Source organism: Pseudophryne corroboree, chromosome 2 (assembly GCF_028390025.1).
Source record: "Pseudophryne corroboree isolate aPseCor3 chromosome 2, aPseCor3.hap2, whole genome shotgun sequence".
Taxonomy (NCBI): domain Eukaryota; kingdom Metazoa; phylum Chordata; class Amphibia; order Anura; family Myobatrachidae; genus Pseudophryne; species Pseudophryne corroboree.
Genome location: NC_086445.1, coordinates 714,419,467 through 714,430,940, shown reverse-complemented (window position 1 = coordinate 714,430,940; position 11,474 = coordinate 714,419,467). Strand labels below are relative to the sequence as shown.

The 11,474-nt window shown below is 46.2% G+C and overlaps 2 pseudogenes; both read right to left on the bottom strand.

Moving 5' to 3' along the window:
* Window positions 1-6,295: 6,295 nt before the first annotated feature.
* Window positions 6,296-6,413, bottom strand: LOC135051609 (5S ribosomal RNA; annotated as a pseudogene).
* Window positions 6,414-9,841: 3,428 nt separating this feature from the next.
* On the bottom strand, window positions 9,842-9,959 carry LOC135052362 (5S ribosomal RNA; annotated as a pseudogene).
* Between the last annotated feature and the right edge of the window lie 1,515 nt (window positions 9,960-11,474).

The window sequence follows — 11,474 nt, the reverse complement described above, 5'->3', positions numbered from 1 at the left end:
CACACCCCTATTGGGTATGGTGACCTCCCTGAATCCCGCTGGCAGCAACTACTTGTGACGGAGTTAATTGGGAACTACCAGAGGCGTGCCAGTCTCTGTTCGGGGGGTATCTTTTTGTTTCCCCTGTATGTGGCTCATAACTCCGTTTCTGCGGACCTTGCTCCCAATGTCGTGTGTCGTGTCGTTGTCTAGGGGGTTGGTATGAATTTCGTGAATTCTTCATTCTACAATCTCGTGCCATGTGTCCCTGTTTATGACAAGAATAACAAGTAACCACATTTGACTTACCCACAGGGTTTGGTGGTATAAACAAAGGCTGCCTTGTGGTCAGGGCCTGTATACTTACGGCCATTAATTTATCACCTTGTTGTTCCCTGTGTCTGGTGATGTTCCTATCGTGATCAATAGCAGCCTCTCTCAAAGTAGCCACAGACAGACCTCGCCAACATGGTTGTGTGGTCTGTACCCTAGTCTTCAATGACTCCTTTAAACCATCCATCAGTACCGATACTGCTACTTCTCGATGGTTTGTGTTTGTTTTAATGTCCTCTATGCCTGTGTATTTTTCCATTTCTGATAATGCTCTGTGAAAATACTCTGCAGCTGTCTCTGACTCCTTCTGTTTAATGGAGAATATCTTGTTCCATCTGACTACCGCTGGGAAATACTCTTTTAACTGTAAGCTTATTCTTTTTACATTATCTTTGTTGTACACATCTGTAAGAGGTACATCCTGATCTAATCCGCAATCAGCTAAAAATTGAGTTGCGTCAACATTGGAGGGTAAACATGCTCTCAGCAATATCTGCCAGTCTTTATTGTTGGGCTCTACAGTGTTACCTAAGTCTCTGATGTATTTTTGACTGGCAACTAAGTCTTTTCTAGGATCAGGGAATTCAGACACTATGGTCCTTAATTCCATTCGGGAAAATGGGGTGTACATGGCAATGTTTCTAATGGGAGTGGCTCCTGATGTGTCTGTTTTCCCATTTGGCACTGCTATTACTCTAACGGGATTAACTCTAACAACCTCATCCTGTGTAGATTCTACAGGCTGTGGTGAAATAGTTTCAGCATAGTGTATGGTGCCGTACTTACCTGTTGATACGACCTCACCTATCCCTCCGCTAGGGGCTTTCGTTACTAATCTCGGGGGTTGAGCTGTGCCTACAGTGGTCTCTGCTATGGTGGCTGCTAGAGAGAGCGCTGAAATTGTTGCCGATTCGTCCTCTTGATCACACTCCTGAGGAAAGTTCAAAACAGGGTACAACTTGCACGGGTTAATACTTGCATTGGTTAATTGGTTAACATTATCTTTAACATTTACACCGTTGCTAAGAGTTTGTTGTTTGTTACACCTTAATGCGTCATTCTCCGCAACCAATTTTTCTCCTGATATATATGGTGGCGGTGGGGCCGTGGCGACCAGTTTCCTGATAGGGCCAGATCCCGCCGCTTGAGCCAATCCTCTCTGTATGTCACCTTCCTGTTGCCACAACTGCAAATAATCGTAATGTTTGATTCGTCTCTTTGTTGATTTAATGAGACATATCCTCCTCCTTAAATTTTGTAACACTTCTGAGCTGAAGCTACCTACTCTTGGGAATTTCTCCCCGTCATGTACTGTCATTCTCTCCCATTCATCACATAAAGCTTCTGTGTGACTTCCGTATTTCTCACACATTACATACCTTGCCGACCCAATTGGTCGGTTCACTGAATCAACCCGAACCGAGGTTGATCGCCCCCTACCTGAACAAGTGGCCCCCATAGTTCGAAAGTGTTGCTTTATCCAGCCAACCCTTACGCAAACCAAATGTCCAAAATAGGCTGACGGTGGCGGTTTACCGAGTACCCCACTCACTCGCCCACGCCGACCAATACGACCTGATCACACCGATATGGTGCTGGCGTACTCGACCTAGGGCCCCTGCGACCTGAACCTCTATTTACTGGAACCTGTGAGGGTGATCCGAAGAACACTTACTCTTTCCAGTAACTATTGGTTGCTGGATAGTTCCTGAGTGAGCAGCGAACTTCCCTTAAAATAAAAAAAAATTACACAAATCACGTTAGAATGTACAAATAGCGTTTATGACCTTCGTACACAAATAGTACCGGTCAGGTTTACTAATGCACACAATTACGTGCGGTACAATCGTTTAGTACACAAGCAACTAATCTTATGTACTGAGCGACCAACGGAATCGAAAATTTCGGCTGCGAATTCCTTCAGCCAGAGCTTATATGGCCTATATGGGTGTTGCACCAACCCTTTCTTGGTGTTGTGCCTGTGGACTGTATAGCGGACTTCGTTGTCTGCTGTACCTGAACCTGCTGGTCTGTTATGACCTCCTGGTCTGTTACAGTATGACCTCCTGGTCTGCTACACTCTAATGCTCAAATTGTATATTTAACCAGGGATGCCTCCCTAGCCACCGTGTACGTCACTTACACGCATGTACCTCACGAGTACTCGACTTTTCTTGTGGTTCAACCTTTAAAATTGTAAAAACAAACACTCATTCACCGCATATACACTTTTGTTTCTATTTCTATTTCTGCGCAGAAATTTTTTCTTTAGACCAGATGTGTTACCAATTAGGAGAAGGATCTGTTAATTTAAATTTGGAATGTAAAAAAAAAGATTTGCGCGATTTATCGCCTGGCGTTATTTACCGCGTGGCGCTACTTATCGCGTTGAGAGGAGAGAAAAAAACTTGTGATTTGAGTTACGTGGGCGTACCCGTACGCTCCGTTGCGTAATATACGCTGCGTGCGTCGGCCTTTGGTTTGCGTGCACAAATCTCAGTCCTTGTTAGAGACACGTGTACGCAAAATAAAGATCCACCGTAACACAATTTATATGTTTATCAATGTAGATGATCCTTGATCATCTACCGCACACCACACTGACTTCGCCTTATCTCCCAGGCAAAACTGTGTGTTTGTCTATATTTTAACTATGTTATCTTTACTCTTAAACTATGAAATAGTGACAAATCTCTTTAAGCACATTTATCAACTATAGAACTGGCAAACAGGAGAGTGACATACGAAAATACACCAATGAAAAGGAAATGCAGATATATATGTGTGCGTGCGTGTGTACGCAAGACAGAAAAATAAACAGTTTTAAAAAGACACTATTGTTTTGTTCTTACCTCCGGTTCCCGGATTCCTTCAGCACCCTTTACTAAGAGAAGCAGACGCTTATCCAAACAGCACTACGAGGAATATGATCTCCCGCCCTTTGCTGCTGGATAATGTCTGCTGAAATTACCTAGTGTAGATATGTGAAGGACAGGACGAGCCCGCAATTGATAAAGCTAAATATTTATCGTATAGAATACCCTTTATGAGGTCTAAGAACACTGTACGCTATCTACGTATGAAGTACCGTAAGGGTACGCTAGTTGCGTAACAATCGCTTTGCCGTGATCGAGACGCTCAAGCGTCACGTTCACTCACGGCCAAGAGATCACAGGCAGGCACGTTATTGGCTGTTGACTAACGTAATGATTCGCTATAGCGTAGCGGACGCTCGGGACCACGAGGAGATCACCAGCGGCGCTGACGCCCACTATATTAAACCTTTGTATCTAAACCATAAACAGTGTATTGTGCAGTAAAACCTTAGTGTAATGTTAGAGTGTAAATGCAACACAGTATAACCTTATTACCTTAAAAGCTGTTTGAGCGTCACCGACGCTCTGAGAATACTAGACACTATAAGAAATACACAGATACCTGGGCTTAGGGTCCAACGCCTAATATGTATATATTTTGAATGATAAACTTGCAAAAGAATTAATACAAATACAAATCATACACTACAATATAACATAGACTACCTAACCAGATAACTACACAGGAAATATAATACAATTACTATTTAAAGGAAAATAAGAGAGAAAGAGGAGAAGGGAGAGGGAGAGAGAGAAATTGGCCCACAATAACAAGAAGATCAATATAGTTGCGGAGAAACACTTACGCACAAGGGGAAACGATCGCATGCGCCTCGATATCCAGCTCCCGATTATCAGCAATGTAAACCGTTGAAGAGAGTGAGCTGGATATGGTCGGCCTGCCTATTTATGCCCCACACACAATACAATTCAATGGTCCCTACAATCTCATTGTTCATTGGACACAGGAATTCGGCTTCGCATTATAACAAAAGGTCATAGGTTGATTCGTACAGGTGGGCTGTGACTGCTTCCAACTGTTCAGGTGGGTGGGATACTGAGTTTCCCGCCGCATGACTAAATAAGAACAAATAATAGTAAATGGACATAAACTTCTTATGTCCATAACTATTCGCATGAGCGATTAATCCGCTCCAAACCAACACCGGAATATTGCTATTTAAATACTCTTCCGATGGGTACCAAACACCACTGTATGACCCCTGTTAGACCCTTCGTACAATACAAAGAGGGATCTCTCTGTTCAGGAACATGCTATATTAACTAAACTTTCAGAATCTATCAAAGGGACCATGATCTACAAAATACATTATTACTGAAAATATGTAACGATTGAGTCGCACGCTACGATCACATATACTCTACCGTAAATACGCATACCGTGCGCCTGCGGGTGCCCGCGACTGTGAGTATGCGCACGCACGGGAGAGCGCACGCATGCGCAGCGCGGACCAGAATGAGGTGCAAATATGGCAGTGTGTATAGAGATATTTTTCTGACTTTGACACTTTCAATGGTGGGAACTTTGCGGGTAGCGGTGGGGTCACCCGCCGGTCAGCCGCTGACCGGCGGGTGACCTCACCGCTAGCCGCTAAGTTCCCACCATTGAATATAATGGACTGGGCTGTGCGATGCGCTGTCTGCTCAGACGCGCAGAGCCAATCAGATGAGCGCAACGAAGTTGCGCTTCCTGATTGGCTATAGAGACCTTTCTGTGACAGCTGTCACTGACAGGTCTCTCTGCATTCGGGGATAGGGGTCCCATGTGTCAGCATGGGACCCCTTTCAGTCCGTTTGGTCGGGTATTTGCGTTTTGTTGTTTTCTACAAGTACGTGGATGTATCTCTGGACCATGGCTGAGGTGAGTATATTGGTCTTTTTTTTCAGGTACCCCTGGATTCTACATGGAGAAGAGGACCGATGTCGGCGTGTGAACATAGGTAAGTATGTGTGTGTCGACGTAAGAAATAAAGTTTTACTTTCACGGTGTGTGTGTCCTGTTTTTATTTGGGTATTTTTTTCCAGTAGTACTACAGGTACCAGCGGGCCCGTTTTTCTCCCGCATGCTGGTACTTGTGGTTCTCCAAGTACCAGCTTGCGGGGGAGGCTTGCTGGGACTTGTAGTACTACTGGAAAAAACAATATCTTTTTATTATCACAAAAGGCTATCAGCCCCCCCATCCGCAGCCCATTGGATGGGGGGGGACAGCCTCGGGCTTCACCCCTGGCCCTTGGGTGGCTGGGGGGGGGGACCCCTTGATTGAAGGGGTCCCCACTCCCCCAGGGTACCCCGGCCAGGGGTGACTAGTTGGATATTTAATGCCACGGCCGCAGGGCACGGCATAAAAGTGACCCCCGGCTGTGGCATTATCTGTCCAGCTAGTGGAGCCCGATGCTGGTGTTAAAAATACGAGGGACCCCTACTCTTTTTGTCCCCCGTATTTTTGGCACCAGCACCAGGCGCAGAGCCCGGTGCTGGTTTTAAAAATACGGGGGATCCCCTGTCAATTTTTTCCCCGCATTTTTAGAACCAGGACCAGCTCGAAGAGCCCGAGGCTGGTTATGCTTTGGAGGGGGGACCCCACGCCATTTTTTTTTCGGATTTTACCGTTCCAGCAATAAAAATAAAAATAAATAATATTTTAAAAAAATTATAAATAATATTTGTGCCTCCAAAAAAAAAAAAAAAAGTACCTAATCCCTTCTAATATAAATAGATCTGCTATTCCCCCCCAAAAAAACACAAAAAAAACCATGTTTAAATTTTTTTTATTTGTTTTCACCCTCCAAAGTGTGGCGGATTGAAAATGACGAATTTGCTGTCTAAAAGCACTGCTGTCGAATTTCCAAACTTGAATTGAATATGCTTTGGTCGAATTGCAGCACTTATATCATTGCAGAAAAGTCGAATTTGCAAAAATTCGAATTTCAAAAAGTCGAATTTTGAAAGTCCGTTTTTTGGTCGGAAAGCACTGAATTGCATAGGCGAATTTTTTTTTTGGTCGAAAATGACCCGAAATTCGACAATTTCGGGAATTCGACCGCAATTGCATATACCCGATAGACTGATGGTTTTCTTGAAAAAATGCCCACAGTACCTGGTATTCCCAGGTGGTCTCCCATCCAAGTACTGACCAGGCCTTAACTGCTTAGTTTCCGAGATCGGACAAGATCGGGCGTATTCTGGATAGTATGGATGTGGGCAGTTGATTCAAGAATGAAAAATGGGGAACACTTCTGCTTTCTGTACTTGACACAGGTCACGTTTTCAAAAGAACACAGCCTGTGTCTTTCCAAAAGAGAGTGTGAATGAGATGAGCGGATTCGGTTTTACTCGGTTTTACTCGGTTCTCAAAACCGAATCTTATTGGCTATCCAAAACACGTGACATCCGTGAGCCAATAAGATTCGGTTTTGAGAACCGAGTAAAACCGAGTAAAACCGAATCCGCTCATCTCTATGAGACACTTCTGCTTTCTATTGTGACAGTGTGTAATGTACTGGGAGAAGCGTACTGCCTCAGCCAGAGCAACTGTCAACCAAATGAGAGAGTGTTGGGGTGGGGATAGTGAAAGATGGTTTATTGGCAAGTGGAGACACTTCTAATTTCAGTTATGATAGTAAATCAATCTCTGAAAGCAAACATCATGCTTGAGTTAGTAAAGATATCAGCCACATAAGAGAATGTTGGAGATGGAATACAGAGAATCGGTGTCTGTAGTGGTATCAGTGAAAGCACCAAAGGATAGGTCACAGAACAGTAGATATGGACTGATGATTTTCTTGAAACATTGCCCACAGTGAAGCTATCAAATTACTAGTAAAATTTGGATATCCTATCTCCTGCGCTCTCCCAGTTCACTTATTCAAAGAAGGAGTAGACCTTTACTTATCTTTAACGGCCGGCAATCTCTCTCACATCCCACTTCCTTCTCAATAGATTTCAGTGTGAGTGATAATGGGTGGTATGTGTCCAATGGTCCAATAATAAACCATGTAAGAGAAATAAAACACAATCTAGTGTAATACCATCATAAAAATCCCTTCGTTAGGGACAATGCACCATAAATTCATTAATTTCAATCTCTAATGAGTGTGATCCACACATATGTATAAAATACAATTTCTTTAATATTAAAAACAGTACCAGTCATGGAATACAATTCAGTCACATGGGGATATGGCATATATCCACTTTTACATCCAATAATTTGTGAAGATGGCTTCCTACCAGATTTGGAAATTTTGAAGTGCTTATATAAAAGCTGTGCAGATGTTTCAGCAATCCCGGGAAAAGCAGCTCCAATGGTCAGCACCCCGTCCTCTCCTCGTCTGGTACGTCCGCCACGAATCCTTGGCGGACGTACCAGACAAGGAGAGGACGGGGTGCTGACCATTGGAGCTGCTTTTCCCGGGATTGCTGAAACATCTGCACAGCTTTTATATGAGCACTTCAAAATTTCCAAATCTGGTAGGAAGCAGTGACGTGCGGTGAGGTCAGGGGCTGGGGAGGCACTGCAACTAACCCCCCCCCCCTGCAAAAAAAAAAAAAAAAAGATGCAAGATGCAGTCTCCCCCCCACCGCTGAAACCAGCACCAGGCAGAACCAGCTGGGGGGGTAATGCCATAGCAGGGGAGACACTCAGTGTGCGGTCCCCCTGCCATGCCATTATACACCCCCCAGCCAGTCAGCCCAGTGTTGGCATTCCTCGGAAAGTGGGGCCCCCAAAAAATGAAAATGGGGTCCCCCCTCCCGAGCAATAACCAGCACTGGGCTGATAGCCCAGTGCTATGCCCCGCACCCCTGGTGGCGGTGGGTGCGGGGTTCATTGTATGCTCTGTTCTTTACAGGTGGCCTACAGGTCCCAGCAAGCCTGCCCCAGCATGCTGGCACTTGGAGAACCACAAGTGCCAGCATGCCCGGACATAAATGGCCTGCTGGCACCTGCAGTCCACCTGTAAAGAATAGTAATATTGTTCTTTACAGGTGACCTACAGGTCCCAGCAAGCCTGCCCCAGCATGCTGGCACTTGGAGAACCACAAGCGCCAGCATGCCCGGACATAAAAGGCCCGCTGGCACCCGTAGTCCACCTGTAAAGAAAATATAAAAAAAAAACCCACAACACATACTTTAAAAAAAACTTTATTAAACAGGGTCTTCACCTGGGGGCGGCGGCCTTTAAGCTCTTTTGCGTGGCCGCCGCCTTCCCAGGGCATCTGGCGTCTTCACCTGGGGGGGCGCCACCTCCCCAGGGCTTCTGGCGTCTTCCTCCGGTGTCTTCACCTGGGAGGCGGCGGCCTGTAAGCTCTTTTGCATGGCCGTCGCCTTCCCAGGACTTCCAGCATCTTCACCTGGTGGGCGGCGGCTGCTAAGCTCTTTTGCATAGCCGCCGCCCATCCAGGACTTCCGGCGTCTTCGGTCTTCAGGAGCTCTTCTCAGCTCCTCCTCCGCCGTCGGACTGACAGCCGCTGCCTCGCGCTGACTTACATAAGTCAGCGGAGGGGGCGGGGCGATGACGCGGCGAGCCATGATTGGCTCGCGGCGGCCATCTTGAATTTCAAAAATGACGCTGAGGCGCCATTTTTGAAATGGGTACCGCTTCCGCTCCCAAACTCTGCTGAACTGTAGGTAATGCCGCGTCCCGCCGCCGCTACCGTCGTCCGCATCACTGCCGCAGCACCTCCGCCGCCCGGCCCGCCGCATCCCGCACCTCCGCCGCCCGCACCTCCGCCGCCACCGAGGCCCACACAGTGATTGACAGCGGATCCAGTGACGGATCCGCTGGCCAATCACTGTGGCCTCACTGACAGGGGACGTGCTTTCATAGGTTGAAAGCACGTCCCTGTAGGAAAGCGGCACCTCTATTGGTGCCGCTTTCCCATACAATTTCAATGGGCTTTTCCTGCCCATTGTTAGGCCCCACCCGCACCCGCCCCCCGCTCCCATATCTTTTATCAATCGGTACGGGAGGCACCACGAACGGTGCCTCCCAAACTGATTTAATCATGAGTAAAATAATAAAGAAGATACTTATGTGTCATAAGTATCTTCTTTGTATTATTTTACTCATTAATGACAGGGGAGGCACTGCCTCCCCTGACTGCACGTCCCTGGTAGGAAGCCACCCTCACAAATTATTGGAAGTAAAAGTGGATATATGCCATATCCCCATGTGACTGAATTGTATTCCATGACTGGAACTGTTTTTAGTATTAAAGAAATTGTATTTTATACATATGTGTGGATCACACTCATTAGAGATTGAAATTAATGAATTTATGGTGCATTGTCCCTAACGAAGGGATTTTTATGATGGTATTACACTAGATTGTGTTTTATTTCTCTTACATGGTTTATTATTGGACCATTGGACACATACCACCCATTATTACTCACACTGAAATCTATTGAGAAGGAAGTGGGACGTGAGAGAGATTGCCGGCCTTTAAAGATAAGTAAAGGTCTACTCCTTCTTTGAATAAGTAAACTGGGAGAGCGCAGGAGATAGGATATCCAAATTTTACTAGTAATTTGATAGCTTCATTGGGGTGAGGGTAACACCCCTCTTTGGATATCCATTCCTCTGCTGCCTGTGAGCGCATTTTCATGCAGGTGTAATCTTTTTACTATTGCCCACAGTACCTGGTATTCCCAGGTGGTCTCCCATCCAAGTACTGACCAGGCCTTACCTGCTTAGTTTCCGAAATCGGACAGGATCGGGCGTATTCAGGATAGTATGGCCGTGGGCAGTTATTTTCAAAGAAAAAATGGAAGACACTTCTGTTTTCCAGATGAAAGGATGTTGGGATGGGGACAGTAATAATAGATTTATAGGCAAATAGAAACACTTCTGCTTTCTGTTGTGATAGTGAATCAATCTCTTAAAACAAGCATCATGCACGAATCAGTATAACTATCATCCAAATACTGAAAATCAGACAGGAAATTAAATAGGTATCACAGTGCTACTTTCTGTTGTGACAGTGTGTCATCTCCTGGAGGAAGCATTATGCCTAGACCAGAACCACTGTCAACCAGATGAGTGTTAGAGTATAAAAAATATATAGAAGGAGTTTGAGAAAAAGGTAGAATTAAAATGTATGTCACATGTATGTATGATAAATTTGTGAGATGTTATGGAAACATTGTGATCATATCCTTAAAAATAAGTTTCATGAATAGAAATATCCATAAGGAATAATTCCTATAGACAAGGTATAAGGTTTAGTATACATTAGCATACATAATTAGAGCTCAAGGCTGGCTCAAATGTATTAGAAATATCACATATAAAAGCAGGTTTTTTTTGCATAGAATATTTGAAAGCAGACTGGTGGAGCTCAAGGCTGGCTCAATATATGTACAACAAAATTCTTGGGTGATATAATAAATCCCAGTGCCGTAACTAGCTATGTGCGAGAGGGGCATTGCACACAGCGCAATGCGCTGTGAGGCGGAAAAACTCTGCATGGACCCGCCGCATAGCTAGTTACGGCACTGCTTGAGTGGAGAGAACTGCTAGTGTGATGGGTGCTCCCTTATCCCCCTTATCCATCCTCCTCTCCCCCCGCCCTCTGTACCCCACCTGCACCGCCGCTGCTCCAGCGTTACTATTGTGGATGACTGGAGGCGTCACCCGGCAGCAGCTGATCTTGAGGGGTGGAGGCTGAGGTGCTGAACATGCTCTTCAGCAATCCCTTCTCCCCTCAGCTGCGCTACTCAGCGCCGGGTGTGACGTCACCATGCGCACCTGGGGCAGCCAGCCAGGAAGCCTCTTCCTCTGCCAGCGTTCGGCACCTGACACGGGGAGCTGCAGCCACAGAAGAGCCGAGGAAGACATGGAGCAGGGAACCTACACCAGCACCTGTCAGCGCTGGACTCATCCATCCAGTAGTCGGACTTACACCAGCGCACACCACCACCACAGGTTAGGGACAAATAAGGACTTATTAAAGACCCCCTTCCCCCGCATTCTTCTCACCCCCTAAACCTCCCCCATGTTCCTCTCACTTGCTCCCCCCGTGTTCCTCAATCACTCTCTCCCTAAACCTCCCCCTGCGTTCCTCTTACCTGCTCTCTCCCTAAGCCCCCCCGCGTTCCTCTCACCTGCTCTCTCCCTAGCCTTCGCCTTACATTCCTCTTACCTGCTCTAACCCTAGCCCTCCCCCAGTGCTCCTCTCACCTGCTCTCTCCCTAGCCCTCTCCCCGCGTGGTCCTCACCTGCTCTAACCCTTGCTCTCCTCTGCTCTAACCCTGCCAAATG